Source organism: Xiphias gladius, chromosome 24, assembly GCF_016859285.1.
Source record: "Xiphias gladius isolate SHS-SW01 ecotype Sanya breed wild chromosome 24, ASM1685928v1, whole genome shotgun sequence".
Lineage (NCBI taxonomy): Eukaryota > Metazoa > Chordata > Actinopteri > Istiophoriformes > Xiphiidae > Xiphias > Xiphias gladius.
Window position 1 is genome coordinate 23928659 of NC_053423.1, and position 21406 is coordinate 23950064.

The 21406-nt window shown below is 46.3% G+C and overlaps 1 protein-coding gene across 5 annotated transcripts in view; it reads right to left on the minus strand.

The window, feature by feature from the left end:
• The window catches only part of LOC120786187 (protein MTSS 1-like), a 57346-nt gene that overhangs the window by 20565 nt on the left and 15375 nt on the right, over positions 1-21406 (minus strand). Inside the window, exons 3-4 of one of the 5 annotated variants that reach the window (XM_040121426.1) lie at positions 9403-9547; positions 9220-9301 (exon numbers count right to left, since the gene is read on the minus strand). The exons of 3 other annotated variants lie outside the window; for them this stretch is intronic. The gene's annotated coding sequence lies outside the window, so the exon portion shown is untranslated. The remainder of the gene's footprint in view (positions 1-9219; positions 9302-9402; positions 9548-21406) is intronic. One more of the 5 variants, XM_040121425.1, reaches the window with a different exon arrangement.

The following is a 21406-nucleotide window of genomic DNA, read 5'->3' on the forward strand; positions in this document are numbered from 1 at the left end:
ATGCGGTGAACCCACTTAGGGTCCCAGCCCCGAGCTTGGAAACCTGAGCTTTCCATTGAGAGAAGATGCAGAGTGGGACAAAGGGAAGATAAACGTTTCCAAAAAATAAAAAAAACAATAAAAAACTGCTGAGTAAAGTGTTAGGGGGTAATATGATCCAACTGGACAGGTCTTCAACAAATACGTGACAGGGCGCTCGGGGTGATACCGCCCCAAGATCCACCTGAGTTTGGGTCAAAACTTTACTGTTTAAATAGCTCAAATTTAGCATCTAAATCCTGCTGTTGAATACGACTAGGTGTTAGCAGACTAGTACTGTTCCTGACTCAATTAGTTCCTGCTCAGTTCAGCTGATTGACCCAACTGTGGACACTGGGCCTGTGTGTGTGTGTGTGTGGGAGTGTGTGTAACGACCGCCATTGAGACCCAGTTGTCCCAATTTGTTGGGACAGAGCAGCGTCTCTGTCTGACCCGCAGCCGGCTCACTCTGAGCGCGACCGCAGCTGCAGACTGAATGGCCTCGAGGCTCCAGGGCTGCTCGTCTGCATGCGAGACCGAACGCGACCCGTTCAAACCCCTCAGAGGAAGAGCTGCTCGCGTCAAAGTGCGGGAAACCAGCCACTAGAGTCAAAGATCAGAGCGGCGTAAAGAAGAGATAAAAAAAAAAATAGAGCTGTACTGATATTAGGTCAATGTGAAGCTAAATCTGTTTACCACTGAGAAAAAAGCTGCGTGATATCACAGATTTGATGCAAACACACACCAAAAATTGAATTTCGAAACGTCTCGACATACGGGAAACGCTGTGTAAAATGTTGGACTGCAGAGCAGGATGGAAATGAAATAGAATTAAGGAACCCTCTGCTCAGTCTCCCTTGGACAAGCGACGGTTAAACGGTGCAGCTGAAATCCGTCGAGTGGAGCTGAGCATCCTTCACATTTCTTTAGGGACTTTTGCCCGAACAGCAACAGCATCTCGGTGCCTAAGAATAAGGAAACAATATTAGGAATCTGACGTTCGAGGTCCTCGGGTGGCTGACGGTTTGCCGGACTCCGAGTCTTTCAGGCAGTGTCTCACTGGCCCTGCAGTAGCAGTCTTCATCCTACAGCCACAGCAGCTCCCACCCTGAGGGTCTAGAGGTGTGTTCAGACCGAGGGCAGGGCAAGACTTTGCCTCGCTTTATTCAGGCAGCTTTGGCTGCTGGAGTGTTTTTGCAGTCTGTGTTCATTCGCCAGACATAATAGTAGTAATATCTCTCTGTGTATAGACTTTCTACTATTTTCCTCCGGACCCTCACCTTTTTCCCTCGTCTCTGGAAGCCCGTGCGGCTTTGGGAAAAGCACAAATTTCCCCTCAACTCACACAAACACGTCTTTGTCTCAGATTTGGCCCTCGGAGCCAGAGCTGCTACTCCCGACTTCTTTCCATTGACTTATTTCCAACACACCGCCCGATTCACTTTGAGCTCAGTCTGAACACACAAATTACCGCCGCTATCCTGAATGACCTTGAGGATCGGATGAGTCAGATACTCCCCTGTGTATGTAAGAGGCTGAGGTGTTGAGGAACGTTCTTAAATCCTCAGCATGTCATTCCTAAAACCTGAAAATGACTGCATCCAACCCACAGCCGGCGCCGAGTCCGGTTTCTTTCCGAGACGGTGACCTCGCCGCCGAGCGGATCTCGGGCAGCGTAACCGGAGGATGGCGTCGTGCGTCGGCGCGTCGCTGAGCTCTACAGCGAACAGTAGGTGACCTGGAATCCTAGGCTGGAATTTAAACCCGTCTCCCTCCGTCCGACTGGGATATGAACTCAGCCGTCACAACCCCACAGGAACACTGGTGGAACTGGGCTGAGGAACTGGAGCAGCTGAAGACACACACACACACACGCTGTCGCCCGGCGGGACAGGCAGTAAATCACTGTCCTCTAGTATAAGACTATATTTCTTGCCTTGTTGCTACAGGGAGGTTATGACTGGGGAGCTATTTTTGAGAGCTGGTGCATGAGGGGAGGGGAGAGGAGAGGACGAGGAAGATGAAGAGGAAGATGAAGAGCCGGAGGATACCAGAGGAGATAAAATGAAACGTAGGTTAAAATCTGTCAGATGTTTCCATTTGTCTTTTGTCTTCAGTTCCGTCGCTCAAAGATTCTGGATTCTCTTCCTGCACTTCGCGTCCTCTCGATGGCCTGTCAGTCAGAAGGTGCGGAACGGGGTCACCTCTCCTTGCATATTCCCGTGGATGCCCGTCACGTTTCTGTAGGTGGCGCTCTTTTCTCTGCACGTTCAGCAGTTCCAGCAGCTGTCGCTAGTCACCCAGCTCTTCTTCTTTTGTTCGGTGCCAAACAGGAAGAGAATACAGTGAGCCTAACAGGCGCTTTCAATCTAGATGGGGTAACGGTTCCACAAATGATAGAGGAAATTTCAGGGTTGCGACTGTTGCATTGTGGGTCACATTCATTTACATGTACCTCTGAATATGCAACAAACCTCGTGACAGTGTTGGTTACTGCTCCGTTTTTCATTCATACCAGGTCAAAGGTCATGTTAAACATACAAACCCCTCAATGTCATGATATTCTTCTAAATGAAAAATAAACTTCATCACTGGAAACGGGCCCAGTGGGGCAACAAATACCAGCGCCTTGGCCACAAAACCAAAAACAAGCCAACCCAACTTATGTGGAAGAGAAAATGAAAGTGAATTGTAAAATTACAACCCAGAGTGTGTGTTGTAAGAATCCACCGCAGATTAAAGAGAGACTTCCTGGTCATGCCGAAGTCCCGTATTTGCCCTGGTTGTGCGCACTTCACGGTTTTCCACTGCAATGAGGGAATATTAGCGACGTCATGGCGGCGCTCACTTTTAGCCTTATTTAATCTGGCAAAACTGTCAGTTTGTTAATAATCCGTATGACTGTCCAAACTCTCATGTTTTTTGTTTCTAATGATCCTTTAAAGATGCTTTTAATGATGGACTGAGCCACCAAACTAAAAACTAAAACTGAAGTCTTCTTTAAGGCAACATTGCCCACCATTACTCAGACACCAGTGTGACGCCGGGCCCATGAAGAAGAAGAAGAAAAAAAAAAAATATGCAGTTAATATAAATTCCACAAACACTTGGTGTCGCAGCCTGCTGCAGTCTGATTGGCTGAGTGGCCGGCAGAGCTAAACCAATCAGGGTGTGGTCAATGTTAAAACAAGCTGCGTAGTTTTGCCCGGTGGTTGCATCAGTCAGCATCAGTCTCTCTCTCTCTCCATATAGCCAAGGTCACTTTATCACTTCAAGACATCTCCCGTGTCAACAAGCAGCAGAGGTGCCGCCGCGCCGCTGCCGTCGATCTCTCCTTAATGCCGAGGCACGCAATACCAACCTACAGCCCAATTAGCAACACGTCGGAAAGGTCGCGCCGAGCTCAGCTGCCTACGAGGAGAGACGCCTAAACGTGAGGACCCGCCACCCGAGAGCAAACAACATTGACCTATTTACTCCACGGTGCTTTTTTTTTTTTTTTTTTTTTTTTAAAAAGGTACAACCATTTATCGCTCAGATTCAACAACTTCACTGAAGCAGCAGCAAGCAACTTTCTTCAAGAAAAAAAGAAGCAACAGAGGAGAAGAGACCGGTCTAACTTTAGCTTTATTTATTATTTCTGAACGCGCAAATGGTTTCTTCAAAGGAATCGTCAAGAAAACAACAAAAGAGTCAAAGATTTACTGCTCATGTGATCGTCTATCTTGAAATGTGAAGGCCAACACGAGCAGCGGCGAAAATCCCAAGGATTGTATGTAACTATGGACCTCACTGGTTGGACTAGAAAACTCCAACCAATCAAGCATTCACAGATTTTGGAGCAATCTCACCGTATCCCATTGGTTTACACTTCAAAATGAACCCTCCCTGTTTACTGCCCCTCACCCGCATCCTGTCCCACAGGAAACACAGCACCTTAAAGGAAACGCCGCCCGTTTCAGATTTCATGTCATCTAAAAGCCCCCCGGGACAATTCATTCAGAGTTCGTTGATGTGCACTAATCACTTATCTCTAAAGAGACTCTGTCTCATCGCTTTTTAGAAAAACGCCGATGTACCGATCCGAGTCTCCTTCAGTTGTTGGCGTGCACTCGCAGCAGTAAGACTTATGATCTGCAGTGAGGGATTTCTGAGCCTTTTTGCCCCTGGATTTTTAGCCTCTCAGACTAAAAAGATATTCAGTTTGTGCAGTGGGACGCAGGAAACTGAAACTGAAGAGCTTCTTCTCACTTCCGAAACGAAGGCCTCTGTTACACTCTTGGCTCCACAACACAATATAAACCAGCGAGGCAAAATGAAATTCTGTTTAGCCTCTTGATCGAGTTCAGACCAAAATAAAGTTCAACCTCCAGCATTTCTGGGTGATTTTAAAGGAAGAGTAAGGCAGAAGCCAAAGGGGTCAACGATGTCTGCGCCTCGCCGACACACCACCGGGTTAGATCGCGCGCTGAAGGGTCCGCCCTCGAGCTCGTGGCCCGCCAAAACATTTAAAAACGCGTCGGCACACTGGGTTCCAGTACGCGTGAGGCGGGGAGATTTTCGGCGAGTCCCGTCGGAGGAGTAAACAGAATTCCCTGCAGCTCCGGCGGGGTGACGGGGTCGTACAGTCCTGGAATACCACACACCGAACCAGGGAGGGGAGCAGTCCAAAGATGCCTGGCAGTGGAGGCTGCAGTCTTAGGATGCCTTGTGCAGGAGTGAGTCAGTGTGTGTGTGTGTGTGTGTGTGTGTGCGCGCAGGGCGGGGTCAGCAGACAGTGGAGTCTTAGAATTCTTTAGATATGTGGATATTCCTGGGACCATCTCCCTCCTCTGATTACGTCCTGGAGTTGGACTGAACTGTATCAGTTTGCCGCCGCTGGGATTTTACTCGCGTGTATCAGACAGTCAGCGTCGCCCCACGTCTGATATGACGGCTGATCCTCAATCAGCGCTTACTTGTTTTCAAAGTCCTTATTGCAGGTTCTTTGTGAATTAATGCTTGATTTGAGACCCCCCCCCCCGTCGCCGAACAGGCGCGGTGGATCGTTTGGCGTAGAAGAGCTGCTCGCGCTTTCTCCAGTCTGCTTTCGCGCGACCGATTCGGGCATTCTGCACACTTTTGCCCGCATATCTGTTGACCCCCGTTACTCTTACAAAGCGGTATCCTCGGGGAGGGACAAGGTGGTGTCGCGGGCAGTGATCACCGTCAATCAGCAGCCGTGAGACAGCTGCTCTCCTGTCAGCTGCTGCAGTAGCCCAGGGGAGAAAAAAAACACACTTGCAGGTAAAGAGCACAGATTACATCTAGTGGAGTAAAAAGAATTAAAAAAAAAAGGGGGGGGGGTCACAGGACACTAGAGGCTGGTTTGGTGTCCGAGTCCAAGAAAAGCTGTGGAATTATTCTACAGTATCTGTTCTGCAATAAACCACTCTTATTCTGACATAATAATAATTAGGTTAGATTTCTGAATGGAGCCGTTTTTCTATTTAAATAGTCACATGTATTCAGACACTTTGTTTATACGTTCATGTTTTTAGTTTTCTGAGTACTGGTGTTAAACTATTACATGATGAGTGTTTTTAGATTTAGGTTGAAAAAAAAAAAAAAAATGTAATCACTGCCATTTTTACTGCCAGGAAACAAATGGGTACAATTAATACAGAGCACATTAGTGGGTGTGAAGCTTTTGAATCAATTTTGATTGTTCAAAAATTCAGACAGGGCTGTTCTGTGGGTTAACAGACATCCTAAAAGGTCACAGTGTGATTTTGTTTTCTGAGCTATAGTTGCATTGAGAAAACAAAAGTAGTTCAGATGGATGTTTCCGGGAGCTTTCGGGGGCTGCATTTATCAAAGCATTACGGCCTTAAGGTTTTGTCATAACAGTCTGAGGAGAAAAAGTGTTATGTTCGGAGAATGAAGTCGTAATTTATGAGTATTCTGTAACTTTAAGGAAAAAAGTGAGTGTAGACATGCCGGTAAGGTGCCAAAAGAAAGACTCGCGTTGTGCGCGCTTGTGTTTCTCCCTTCAGGTGGAAAACTGTGCTTGAACATCTCGAAAAACTACTGCCGCATCACTTGTCTCGTTCTCTCTCCCGTGTTTCCTTGAACCTTTACACGCGCAGCAGCAGCGGCGGCGGCGGCGGCGGCTGCAGCAGCAGCTCTATCGGCCTCTGAGCAGCTCAGGATGAGTATCTGGGGAGATATTCATGGATTGAGATGGACAGCTCAGTTATTTCTCCTCCTCTGGCAGCTGAGAAAACAGAAGGGCGCGGAGGAGGACACGGAGACGGAGCGAACTCCCGGCCGTCGGGCCTTTCACGCGCTGCTCGGTTACTCCCTCACGCGCACACACTTTGTGAGGCTGACCACACACACACACACACACGCGCGCGCGAGACGGGTGGAAACATGCTTGGATATACAGAGAAACAGGAATGCAGAAACCAGATCCCGTTGATATCAGGCGCTCCCTAATCCCAACATTTTAAAGCAAATCCAACGCTGTTGTCCGCAGCCTCCACAGATTTCAGACAACACACACACACACACACACACACACACACACACTCTTTGAGCTGAGACTCAAACGAAGTAAAGCGAGCGTTTGATTTGTTTGACCCGAGCTGCTGCCAGCCCCCCCGAGCGAAACCAGAGCTCTTAGTTCACCGCTAATCTGTATTCTGAAAGCGTTGGCAGGACGACTGTGTACACCCACTGCCCTGCGTGTGTGAGTGTGTGTGTGTGTGTGTGTGTCAGAGAGCTGGCCCCGTATCTGAACGCTGAACGCTTGTGTCACTTGGCCTGTAAAGACGCTGATGCCGCTCAGGTTGCAGAGTTTCATTCACTTGCTGTTTGAAAGAGGCGACGCGTCCTGCGCCGCGGTTAAAACGGTGAGTCGTCACCTCAAGTTCACAACGCTGCACTTTCCCACTCGGCGTCGGATCTTTTTTGTTCACACTGAGGAGTAGGGCTGAGTACTGTGCTTGAAACCGTCGATGAGCTACGCTTGGCCAACCCCCACCAAGGCGTCTGTTGAGACGATTCTTTGAATATTCTAAATGGTGCGTTGTTTACTTGCTAACGCTCTTCCTCGCGGCTTTGGCGGCTGCACTACTACACTTCCTTGTGTGTTGGCGGAAACAAACTGTCAATCGCTGGCACAGCGTGAAAACATTCGACAAGAGCGTATAATGCGTTCGGAGTGCACATGCGCAACATGACCAAAAACGGGGGTCCTTGATATTACTCCATCGAGCTGCTAACGGTCAGAAACTCCACAGGGTTCCTCTAAGATGAACCAGTATAAGAGGGGGGGGCCACAGGAACAGCCAATCCAAGGCCAAGCAGCTGCTCCTGGTTGAAAGCACTGAAGCCGTGAGCTGTTTTACTCCTGGGAATGTCAAACTCGGCTGGACGACACTGACCCAGGAATCATGTCAGTGAACAATGATTCAGCTCAGAGTTGATGATAGTCAGTCATCACCCGAGACGCTGGTGAGGAGACGTGTGACCGTTCAAGCGCTGGGAACCGTCGCTTCTTCAGGCCCCGGCTACCAGGATCATAACTGGGCTGAGGAACAATTTCGACCTGGTGGTCAAAGTCCGGACCGCAGGTCACATGATGCCGTGGGACCAATAACTTTTCCCACCGAAATTGTTTTTCACAAAAGCAACAACCATTCGAAACGACTTTGCATTATCACAACACGAGCCATTACACTAAAGGTTCGTATGCAACCAAAAGTCCTTCGTGTCATTCGTATGTGTGAACAGTGCTGTATCGGTCAGAGGACTCCACTGCTCATGGGTTATATGCAAAAGAAAGCAAAGTGTCTGAGCGTTAGATACTGAATGGGCCGCCGTGTTTGAATGCATCATCTAGTCCTGTCTACACTCAGACTTCTAGCCCCGCCCGAAGCCTGAGTGGTGTTTTCTTAACTATTCCCCATTAAATCACCTCAGCGTCTGAGAGGTTTTTCCTGTAATTGTCAACGGCAGCAGAGAAAACCAGGACGACGTGTTGACGGTAAACAGCAGTTAACAAAGCGCAGGAGAGAAGAGCTTTCAGTGTGGGGAGACATTCAAACACACACAGATAATAACAGTGTGTTGAAATAGAAGGTGATGTGTCTTTGTAGCTTTATTTTACTTTTTAAGGCAAACCCCTAATGTTAATTACACACACACACACACACACACACACACACACTCTCTCTAATAGGTTGAAGCAGTCCAGCTTGTGTTGGTCGTCTGCTGCTTAATGAGCTGTAATCTATTCAAAAGATCCTGAGGCTATTTGAAACAACTGATGGTATATACACACACACACACACACACACACACACACACACACACACACACACACACACAGAGACACAACTGATTACTACATCCTATTAAAGAGTCCTTGGAGAAATTTAACAGACCGTCAGTCTCTTCTCTCCTTATTCGGTTTCAAAAGGAACAAACTTCCAAACTGATCACGGAGGAGGGGAAACTCTGCAGCGGGTGACAAACCAGTAAAAATCAAGGCTAATAACTTCTCCTCTAACACAAGAACAGGTTGGGAGGAGGCTGAAAATTCCATGCACCGTAATATCATAAAACACCACGGGACATTATGAAGACACATCAGTTACAAAGGGTTTTACAGAGAAAAGGCAATGTTTTCTTTACAGCAGCTGCGATCGATATTTCTATAATAACAAAACATCGAATGACACAGTGAAAAGTAGCGACGGACCCACAGGGCTCCCCCTCGGCCTCTCAGCTCATCGTTTATCTGTTCTGGTTCACGCTCACCGAATGTCACGGCGTCATTTTGAGCCGCAGCTAACCACTAAAAGAAAATTTAAAAAAATCAGGAGGAGCCGAAGGAGAGCGAGCGAGATTTCCCCCTCTACAGCAGACATGTAAAATTTGTCAGGAAAAAATCCTGACTGCGCCTTTAACGATGATGTTCAAAAGCTTTATACGTAAATGTATAAAGTTAAATATAAAAAATGCTGGTTATATATCATTTTAGCTGAGAGATGTGCATTACAGGATGGAAACTGACAGGACTGCTTACTGACAGTTTCATGTGTGTGTGTTGTGTCTGGAATGACCTGTGTGGGAGGTCTGTGTTGACAGTGGTGATTTTGCCAGTGTACTCAGGTGTGTGTGTGTGTGTGTGTGTGTGTGTTTTTTAACTACCCAAAGCCTGTACAGGCAGATCTTCTTTGGTGATTGGTTGTTGTCTGTTAAATCAGTCACACTTTGATCCTCCCGTCGTTCCCTGGAGATGGGAAACACACACACACACACACACACACACACACACACCTCTATTTCTCTGCCAGCATGTAAACCAACTGTGGATTAACCGTTGGCACAGACCTCCAGAGGAACCCGGGTTTCCTGCCTGGGAGACTTCTCACCTCTCCCCAGCAGTCGTCTACCCTGGCTAGCCAGTGGGCAGGGGGGGGGGGTTTAGTGGGCTACGTGTGCCAGGTCTTTGTTCCCAAAGCTCTGAGAGCGCTGGCTGATGATTAAAAAAAAATTTAAAAAAAGAAGGCCGTCTGTGTATTCAAAGAAATGTTCCACCTCTGCAGTGAACATCATCACGATGAACAGTTTACTGTCAGTTAAACATGTGGGAGAAAAGAGTCAAAGAGGATTCATTATGAGAACTTCAATACTGTTCGTGTGCTGAGGCAGCGGTGTTCAGACTCTTAGTCCTGTTTTACTTGGCTTGCTTTGAAAGATGGAAAGCTAGTTAAGACTAAGCAAAGTGAGGTCTAAAGGCTGCACTGCAACGTTTTGGCATTCCACCCATTCCCAGCCCTAAATACGAGCCTTGATACGACACCGCATGATTATCCTGACTGGAACACCACAACCCCTGAAACAAAGAGTCTTTCATCCGCCTCCAAGAGCTCTACGCACCTATACATCATTATCACTATTATCACAAGCCTGTTTTTTGCTATGGTTACAATATTATTGGCATACACAGCTATTATATTCAGACAATGCTGAAAATTGCACCTCAGCTAGCCAGAGTGCCTTTTCTGCGTCACTGTTCTCCTCATTTAAGGCGACTCAGAGGGCAGCCTAACAAAAATGTTGCGTATGATCGTTTTTAAAGCTGTGTTCATTTCTTTTTCTTGAGCACTAGAGGCCATCAGAGCTCCACAAAAAGGCTTAACAAACACACCTCTTTCACATTAGCATTCATTTGTAGTTGAAAAATGTAAGTCTAATTGTTTACGCTTTACGCTTGTTTTTTTTAGCTCCGGTTTGGTCTCTACCAACTCCTGAGGGAAGCATCTCTTTAGCGGCCTGATGATCCACTATGTTCACCAGCTAGTCCACCTGCTAGTAAAAAGGTTTGTGGAGCTGCAGAGCTGGTGATCATTCTCTGCGGTTTCTGTCCCAAGTTGCCGCTTTCACAACGAGCGTACTGCAGGCAATCGATTCAGCGTTAATATACCATAAAATTCTTATCAGCTACGAGATGTTAACACGTAGAGATAAAGGAATAACACCACAAATTCACTTTAGGACGATTAAATGACGCTTTCTGAGTGAAGCAGGTACAGAGAGTTCATCTCTGCAGCGTGACGGTGTGGCGGTGAATTATTTAACAGGCGTTCAACCTTTACAAATGGCTCTGACCTCCCGCAGGCAAAAACGCTGCTGTCTGGAGGGACAGACGCTACCAGTCTCCCACAACTGTGCTCCTTCTTTTTCACATCCGTCCCTCCTTCCCCGTCTTTCTCCGTAGAGACCTGTGCATAGCCCGAGTCCAGACCTGCAGAAGGGAGCGCTTAATTATTCCTTCTGATGCTCCCTTGGACAGGGTGGGGCCTCATATCTAATTAGGAGCAGTTTGTGCGGGAGATGAAAAGAACACACACGGTCTCGCCTGCTGCGTGCCCCTGGTTAATAATTCAAACACACCCCCTGGCTGACTCACAGACAGCAGGTATGTTCCTGCGTAGCTACAGCGCAGAAATGGAAGAGACAGAGCTGCGTGACCATAAGGAATAAAATGTTATCCCAATTCATCTGGTCTGATGTAGTTGTACATATTTATTGATTCAAACCTTTTTTTTTTGTCCTTTTTCCTAAATAAAAGTTACATTTTTTGTGCTTTCCAAGTGAACCTACATTTCATTTTTTCCCCTCTTTCTTGTTTTTACTCTCTTGTTTTTGTATTTACTTGCAAAATTTGAAAGACGAAAACTTGGATTCCAGAAGCTGAACGTCTTCATCCTGCTAGCAGAGAAAAATAAAAAAAATAAAACTTCTGGAGCCAAGAGATTCTCAGGATTTTCTCAGTGACCCCCCACCTTTTTGGTTCCCGTTTGTCCAAGATGCTTATACGTGAAAACGAACTAATGTACCTGTTTATCAAGGTCACAAAAATGAAGCTAAACAATCACAACATGATGACGTGTGATTACTTCATAATGTCAACTTGTCACAAACTAAGAGAAACAGACTTGATTCATTTAAAGTTTTGAAATGATTCAGGACGCCTTGAAAAGGGTTTTATGAGCCTCGGACTTGGACGGGTCTTGTCAACATGTACAGAAGCAGGCGCATTCATTTTTTCCACCTGCATACCTGAGAATACAAAGTCTCCAGACCAGTGCTTGAATTGAAATAGAAATACGAAGCATCGGGCTAGGTGGCATGTACATGCAACATGTGGAAGCTTAATTGTTTCCAAGAACTACATCATTGATTTGAGGTCACAAACTTCTAATCTTTAATAATAATAGCACTTAATATGCAGAATTCATCAAAAAGACTTTTTCTCGGTGTGTGTTTGCAGAAATCAGACCTCTTGCTAGCAGCTTTCCCACTTCCACTGCACCGACGACCACGGTGGTAAGCGAAGGTACTCGGCGCGACAGAATCCTGACACGCTCCGTCGCAGCCGAGCAGCGGCCCGGGTTCGAGCACTGCTCCAAATGGGATGCGCGGTTTTCCCCCGGACGGCGAAGAGAAAAAGGGGGCGTCCAACTGGTGGATGCTGTTATCAATGCTTAGGCTCGGAGCGGCTGCTAAATATCAACATTCCTTTACATTAGCTGGATGTACAGTAGGTCTACACAGTTGTCTGCACTCATTCCATGTGAGTGATAGCGTGTGTGTGTGTGTGTGTGTGTGCGTGTCTCTCACAGAGGATCACATTCTGCCTGACGTCAAACCAGGCAGCTGCTGCTGTTGCCGTGGCGATGCCATACCAAGACGAGGCCCTTCAGGACCACACACTGCTCTCGCATTAAACGGCGCATGTGACGAGGAACACCTGGAGCCTCATTTATAAAACTGACCTACGATCGGATTTCAAAATTCAGCGCAGAGACCCACAATCGGGTGTCGCTCAAAAGACCCCGAGCTCCCCGCCCGGAGTCTCTAAAGACACATTATCCCAGACGACATTCTGGGTCTGGCTGCGGTACTCGAGTCTGGTTTTGGTCTCCAGCCCAGTGTGCACCGGCGCTACCACGGCAGCTTTATTGGTCCTAAATGTCAGTTTCCCAGCAGTAAACTAGAGGCTACTGTGTCTTTGCCCCGTATCAGACGGCTTGTTTTCTCACAAATGTGAGGAAAGCTTGTGAAACAAAACTTCATTTGTAATTAATGATTTTTTTTTTTATCTCAGTGTTTCCTTTCCATTTTTAACTTTTCTAGATTCAAAGGGTTTGACGTTGTATCACAGTTGACTCTATGATGATCAACAGTGAGACAAAAGTTCGGATCCTTGTCTGACTCGACTCAGACTCCAACTCATTTAACTTTGGCCTTCTTTTTGACCTTTTCTGGACGGCTGGAGTCAAGACCGTACCCTGTAACTATAGAGACCACGGTCAGGAGCTGCTCTGCACGAAAGGTGCCCTGAGGTAACCCCGTGTAAGGAAAATTCAATTGAATTTGATAAATTGAATCCCATTTGGACTCAGTCTTGACGGGTCTGCATTTTGGACTCACACCAGACTAAATTTTTGAAACTGCTCATACTTCAACGGGACCTAAGTGGCCTTGACTACAGCCCTGACACTGGGATTCTTTGGGAAGTGGCTTTGGCCAGAACAGACCACAAATCCAAGACTCTTTTTTTTTTTTTTTTTGACTTTCATCTGCCCTATTCCAAATATTTACGTAGTGTTAGATCCCAATAAGATGACAAATCCAGACTGCTGTTATCAGGAAGGACCGTTATCATGAAGGTATTTGAATTATTTGAGGAATCACATTTTTCCTCAATCTGCCTTTTCTTCTACTTTTCCTGTTGGTTGCATTTTTATTTATTTATTTTTTTGGCACTGAGGATGTGTAGATGGACAATGATTATGATTATGTGAACTTCACTTTTCATCTCGACTGACTTGCTCAAACTTGAACCTGTCCTGCCCCCCCCCCCCCCTCACTCCTGGGGGAGAAGAAAATAGTCTGTTTCCTCCTCCACGATAGATTTATAATTGTTTAACGTCAATACAAATGGAGTTTCTATTTTAAAAAAAAAAGCCCTCGCTAGATCATCCTCTGGGTCTTGTGGAAAAAAATGCGAATGTTTTATGTCACTGAGACATTTGCTTCTAGCGAACCTTGTCAGAGCTGCTGGAAGTCGTCCGCGTGAGACGTCACGTTGTTTACATTTGTCCACTCATTCATATGTCAAACCATTAAATGGACCAGAAAAAGTGCCGAGTCCAAGAATTTTCTGAATGATTTCTCCCGATACCCAAACCTTTCAATGAAACTGCTGTCAGGCGGCAGGCTCGTAGCAACAGCGGTACATAAAAATAGTTATTACTGTAAGAAGCGGTGGCATGTCGTGGCCTGTTTTTTGTTTTTTTGAACGTTTGACCTTAGTGGTGGAGGAACCTCAGAGCGGAGGATATACGAGACTGCTGTGGCTCGTCTGGTTGCGACGGAGAATTTGGAGCTGGAACACAAGAACCAAACCCTCGGCAACGTCAACCTCCTGACTCCAGTCCAGCTTAAGCCTCTGACATTATCCCACCTAGCACAACATTTCCTCTGACGTCTGCCGATTGAACTCTGATCCTGGTACAATCTTGATTTTAAGGGGATTTTTTTTCCGTTTTGCGGGTGATGTCACTGAGCTGTGTAATAAATTGCTTGAATTGCCTTTTGGCAAATAAATACTGAGATTTTACCACTTGAGATTCGTCTTTCCACTGCAAGTGGAAACTGGTAGCCAGTGGAGTTTTACCCTCTCTTTTTTCTTTTTCCAATCTCTGTTGCATTTTTGGTAACGCCTTACTTTACAGGTCTGTAATTTCCCAATAGTTTGCTTTTTCTTCACATATTTCCAGCTGCAAGAACAACAGCTCCATTAATTTCTGTCTAGTACGTTGGCATTTCGAAATAGTCTTCATTTTTTTCCAATAGTCAGAGTGAATCTACCATTTCACAGAAACTTCGTGACCTTTTGGGAGCGTTCTGGTCCTGGATCCTGTTAAATATTGAACCTAGTGAGTCTGATTTAATCAATTAAGCAGATCAAGTTCTGCATATAAAAGTTTTATTTTTTTAAACACATCTCTCCCTTGATTTTATATTTTAGCTCTTTCCTTTGTATCATATGAGACCATTTACAGGTCACAGGACCATCTTCAGGCTGCTGCGACCTCTGACCTTTTCATTCCTGGTTGCTCGTCACTTAAAGCCATCAGACTCATTCTCGTCTTGCTGCCAAGTGCAAATTTTGGATAAGAAAAAGTAAGCTGAATGAATCTCTCTTCTTCACTTCTGAGCAACCCGTATGTTCTGTAAAGAGCTCGGGTTTGGTTTGAAGCGAAGCAGCAGCTGACAGTGGACTTCCGGTCTCCTACCAGACCCTGAAGTACGGGCACGCGTACTGCACCTAGCTACTCTGTGTGTGGTATGCCGTAACGGGAGGACAGAAAAACCGGGGCGGAGAGGAGAGACGGCGAGAAAAAGGAAAGAAGGAAGACGCAGAGGACGACAACACAGCAAGGACAACAAGCATCGTGGAAATAAGGAAGAGGAATAAAGAGATAAATAAAGTGTCTGGGCCCAGTCAGATGTTTGACTTTACATCACAAGCTGCTCACTTCACCTCCAGCGATGTTTCCCTGTAACCCAGCAAGAGAGGCTTTCAAGTTGAGTCACAAATCTCCCAGAACCCTCTGCTGGCGCCATAGCAGACGTCCACCGAAGAATTACGCCACCGCTCCAAAGTTTCAGCCCACCCCCATTTCTAAGATTTAAGCAGTTCAATTCCAGAGAGCAGCCTTAAATGAGGCAAGCGGTAAACTACCTGAGGTAGGGAAAGGAAAAAAACCTGAAAAATGAGGTGCATTTTTTAGAAACAGGCCTTTTCTTCAGGGATTAAGAAACTGGTTCACTTACAGCTCTTTCCTGCAGTAATGGAAGTAAACGAAGCCTCGAAAGTTGATGCGGACAGTTCAGGTGACCAAACCTGTGTTGGTGACTTCCCAAACCCTCTGTCTGTACAAAGACCAACCAGGCTGGACACATTTTCTGGCATGTTTACACACATTTTCTTTCACCTCAGGTTTATAAGGAGCACACCGCTGATTTAGCACCGCACTTCTAAAACATCGTGGGACTCGTGAAGGAGAGTTGTAGGGGGGGGGTTTAAAAAATCAATCCAAATCAATGCAGCGGAATCCGTGATATCATCTTTTCTACTCCTCACATTCTTCTTTCATGTCAAAAAATGGCACCCACATTACCCACAATGCCACTCGCTCAGCAACACTTTGGTAGGAAAGTCGGGTATCTTAGCCTGTGGACGGCTAATGTATCCTGGAGCCTCGGGCAGAGATGAGGGGCGGCTGCAGGGGTCCGGTCAGCTCACTTCTTTCTCCCTCCACACCCACAGATCTTGGTTTTTATACTTTTCAGACTCGTGGTCAACTTTTTTCATGCACGCAGCAGCACTCCCCAGCATCTGGAAACAGCCTCCGATGCGTAAAACTGTGCTGGCGTTCACCTTTCAAGGAAAAACAAAACATGCTGAGCGTGTATTTGTGGCGAGAAGTTTGTGTCTGAACCTTGCGCCTCGATCTGACCTTGATGAAAACCCCGAAAATCCCCGGCGTGTGGACACTGCAGATATGACATCACTCACCTGCGCCTGAGATGATATCATTAAACGATGAGCTGCCAAAGGAGGCCATCTGTGTGCTGCTGAAGACTCGACCCACCAACACACACACACACACACACACACACACACAGCCTGCCACTGCGGACGCTGACTGCAGCAGCCTCCTACGGTCTGTCTAAAGCCCCGGCACACATTTACAAGCTCTACGCAGTTTATAAACTCCTCGCATTCTGTACACAATCCAACAGGTAGGATCATTTTACTTCTTTTTTTTTTTTTCCCATGGCTTTGTGAGCGTCACCTGCTAAAAGCCACATATCGTTCTCACAATGATTCAGATGAAACCCGAATTTTCAGTAATTTTTCTGTCCCTCGGAGGATGAGACCACTCGTCAGTCACTGCTGCGATTCAATGTTGTCCACCCGCAACACGAGGCGGCGGTCAGATCGCCACGACCCTTGAAAGGAAACCTCAAATTTCAGACCAAATCTGGATTAAATAAGCATAGCGCTACATTCCCCGGCAGCAGCAGAGTCGCCAGGCGGCGGTTGGGGTGGATGGTGGGCGCGCACGACTGTCACACCAGAGGCCGGGTTCACGTCCAGAACCTGGTCTGTGGTTTTAGGTTTGGGAAAGACGGGGGTTTTGGTTCACTGTGAGTAAACACGTCACTGGACTTCTTCTGTATTAAAACAGAGCAGGATCTTTCCTGAGCCACATCACAGTTCAATAATGCTGAATGTATGTAAACCTACCTAGTTTTTTTGTTTGGTGCCTTTAAGCTGGGAAAAAAGTGCGTAATATTCTGTAGTAGCTCGCTCCAGCTCTTAACTGAAGCTAAGCTCAGACCTATAATGTTGAATATTACGTTTAACACTCAAAGCCAAGATTCGGAGATTTTTACAGCTGTATCATTGTATCAAAAATCAGAGAACAGTTTTGGATGTCTTGTGCATCGTGTGATACACAAGATCTCAAAATTCAGATACCTGGTGCATTTGAAAACGGCAGAATTTAAAAATAAAGTTCTGCAGGTCGGAGCAATCTCTGGCTGCACAGAGTGACTTTGGAACTACAATCACTTTATTGAACTGGTAACTCAATGTGTGCAGTGACAAAGCTGAATCAAACTGAACCAAACTGAATCTTCGGGTAATATTGTTCTTCCAGCTCTGTGGCAACAGTCTGAGGAAGTCACTTTCCTGTTCCAACACGACAAACAGGACCGAGCCAGGAAAGGAAACGGATTTCCCAGTTTACTGTGGAAAAAATCTGGACTGGTCTGCGCAGAGCCCTGACCTTAACATCACCCAACACCTCTGGGGTGAAATGGATTTTTGGCTGTGTGCTGGACTTTATCACCCGGCATCAGTGTTGGACCTCACTAATGCTGTTGTCGCTGAACGGGAGCAAATCCCTGCAGCCAGGTTCGCAGATCTGGTGGAAAGCCTGAAGCCAGAGGAAACCGGTTAATGCCCCTGAGATGGCTGACCACCGCACATGAATAAATAAAGCTTCTGTCGCAGTTTCGAAGTAGCTGGGGTAGATTCATGTTCGCCTCGTTGTAGCTGAACTCTGCTGGGAGCTGGAAAATCGGTTCAGGAGCCGCAATTTGCAACTAAGCAGGACCAGAGGGAGTTTTTATCCCGCAACTGCATATCAGCTCCATCTGCTGCAGCTCCACTCACACGGTTTAACCACAAACACCACAACATGGTGGGAACGTTTCAACACGAAAGTAACATCTGGCCTCGCTGGCCTGGCCGCTGCCGCTTTTACGGCGGGCGTTCGGGCTGCCGATGGGATACAGAAGCTCCGGGAGCACGCGACTAAACTGGGAATAATCCACTTCCGTTTACTGCAGTTAGCGGTCAGCCAGTCGGTCTCGGAGCAGACGGATCGAGCTGGAAAAAAACTGTTTCCACTCTCGTCCAGATGTCAGCTTCGAGGGTCTTCCATAAGATCGCCAGATGTTTGATGAAATTTAAGGACTTTACGAGGTGCGACGACAAGAAGTACACATTTTATTAACTGACAATGTTTTTCATTATTATAGCTATGATTCATTATCGCGCCAACGTGCCAGAGCACAAGTTGCTTCTTTTGTTTGACCAATAGTCCTAAACCTGAAGATATTTATCTTCCTACCATAGAGAGCAAAGATAAATGCTCACATTTGAGAAGCTGCAAACAGGGAAATTTGCTCTCATCTCTTTCTTTTTGCCTGAAAAATGACTTAAACGACTCATTAATTATCAGCTTCCTTGTTTCAGCTCTGTATGGGACCGCCTGCTAAATGTTGATGATTCAGATCATCAGTTGAGGTTTTAAACCTCATTCGTGTCAGCTGAATCACTGGACGGCTGGCTGAAAAAAAAAAAAACACATTTACAATCCGAAGCTGGTCTCAATATGATTCAACCGCGACCTGTGACATGCGAGCTGCTGGACGGGGTTTGGTGCGGGGACGGCAGCTCCACAGGTGCGCCGGGCTGTAATCTGACTGGATGGCGGCCAAGTATAATATAGTATTTCTCAATTCGAGGTAAAGGGTATTAATGAAAAAGGAAAAGTTATAATAAAACAAAACTCTATTAAATAAGAAAAATCAGGAACCACAAGCACATAACAAAATACATTGATTAAGGAAATTAAAAATATTGAAAGCATGGACCCAAACTAACGACTCGGAGTCGCCTGGTCAAATTCTGATTTGGGTCCAGCCCGACATTCACACCATGAAAACTCTGTTTCTTGCATTAAACAGCTGGTTTTTGGTTTTTTTTGGCAGCTGACTCTCAAGTCTCCGATGCGAATTTTCCCAGCAGCACACGAACGTACCAACGTGGAATTGTTTTTAAAATCACACTTGGAACTTTCTTTTCTTTCTGACGAAGACGTTTCCTCTGACCTGCCTCCTTTTCTCCTCCGCTCTTGCCTCTATATCCTTTTCTCTTGCTTCCTTTCCTTACTCCTCATCTCACACAGTCTCGTCTTTCCATCCTTAACCTTTTTGTCCCTCTTTCCCTTTACCCTCCCTCTCCCTTCCTCACCAACGTCCCTCTTCTTCCTTCTCTCCTCTTCTTCTTTCTCCCCTTTCCAATTCTCTTTTTTCCTCCATCTTGTTCTCCTCTCTTCCCTCGTCATCGTTTTTGTCCTCACCTCCTTGTTCCCCCTCTTCCTCCAGTTATTTGCTTCCTGCCTTCCTTCCTCGTCCTTGTTTCACGTTTTTCTTGTATTTCCTTGTCGCCTTCTCCTTCCTCTCTTCTCTGCCTCCTCTCCTTTTCCATCTCGTTACCTCTCCTCCTCTTCTTCCCCTTCTTTTGCACAATTTCTTTCTTCTCTACACCTTTTTCACATTAACCATCTCACTTCTTTTATCCCCTCGTCTCTCTCACCTCCTTCCCCTGCACGTCCTGTCCACCCTCTCTTTTCACTTTCTATTTCACCGTCCTGTCTCCTCCCATCTCCTCATCCTCCTCCTTCCGCTCGCCTCGTCTTCCTCCTCTGTTCGACCCAGTTAGCAGGTGCTGACACATTGACGCGGCCCCTGTCAAAGCGACGGCCCTCGCCGGCCCTTTAAGAACGAAATCACCCTGCCTGGCAGCGGGTTGCTATGGCAACCACAGTCCAGCTCGCACGCACACACACACACGCGCACACACACACACACACACACACACACACACACACACACACACACAGTGAGAGGGTCAGGTAGAGAAAGGAGGACACCCGCTGTGCCTTATCTCCACACTGTGTGCGTCGGATACGATAAGACACTGATCCTCCACTTTAGACATAATGTTTGCATCTGTTCCAACTGTCAACGCTTACGCAGTCAAAGTGGAAGCTTCCTGTGGTAGGATGGCAAAAAAAAAAAAAAAGGAAATATAATCGCGGGTAAACGCACCTAAAGCGATTTTGACTTCTACACTTTTATTGTGTTTCAGCGGAAACAGAATCTAATTTTCATGCTTTTCTTGAGCACGGTAGTCATTTACCCGACGGTACTTGAATGTGTCAGAGGGTCAGGCTGATGCTCCACTTCTACATGATTTCTATTGGGGTTGCGACTTCTTTAAAAATCAGCTGAGCGTGTTACTGCCTGGCTAATGAGATGATACATGACTGTGAAAGTCAATGACATAAAAAAGCCTCTAGGAAGCCCATTGCCAAAAAATAAATTAAAATAAAAGTTCTGTTAAGGAGCAATCAAATTGCATATATAGGTCACACATGACACTCCTATGATTATGAAATGAAAAATAAAACAACATAGGTCGGGGATTTTGTACGTATAGATCTCAGTGAAGTGCTTTGCTTTAATTGGTTGAATTCTTTCATTTTAATATAACAGTGTAGGTTCATTCAGGTACAGTTTGATGGTGACGGAGGTTTCTATGTGAATTTACTAACTATTTTAATTACAAAAAAACAGATCGTGATGAATATTCTCTCTCTCTCAGCACCGAGCAGAACAACTGCGATTATCACTTTAGCCACAACCGCATTCAGTCCCGCCAATCATTTTCGGTTGTTGCGTCGCTACGGTGCCAGCAGGATGCAGGCGAGCTGGGAACAGAACTGCATCTCACACAGAGACTGAAACTCAGCACTTCCCCGCGGAGTTTTCAAATTAACGGCCCTCCAGCCTTCCCTTCCGCTTAACAAAGCGGAAAGGCTGGAGGATGAAAACATTATTTCTGTCCAACAACCAAAGCTCTGACGGAAATGTTCATTACGCTGAACTTATCATCAAGACGACGGGTAAACGTGAAGGTAATTTTGAGTTTGCATTAGCCAGGGAACGGGGGGAATCAGAAATCAAAGGCCTGTTTACGATACAATCCTGTTCTAGATACAGGTCTGGTTCTTAATGCCACTGAGGGAAATGGCCACTACTTGAGAATCTAGATATGATACAGTAAGGAGGACAGATATTGGTTCTGTTGCTCGGACTGAGCCCTGCAGTGATTTCCATCTTGTTGCTATGAGCTCCAGCAGCAGCCGGCTGGACATGACAGCCAACAGCAACCCCCCCCCCTCCATCCATCTTTTTCATCATCCCTCTCTCTCGCCATCACCATCTGCCCTCTATCTTTCTCCTCTACCTCCTCTCTCGTTTTCCATCCATTCCTCTACTGCGCTACCCTCGTCTCTTGGGCTTTTTAAACTCCCTCTTTCCAATCTGCCATTTTGTACGTTTTGGGCTAAAATTTTTTGCACATTTCAAACACCGCTCCTCCTCTATTCTC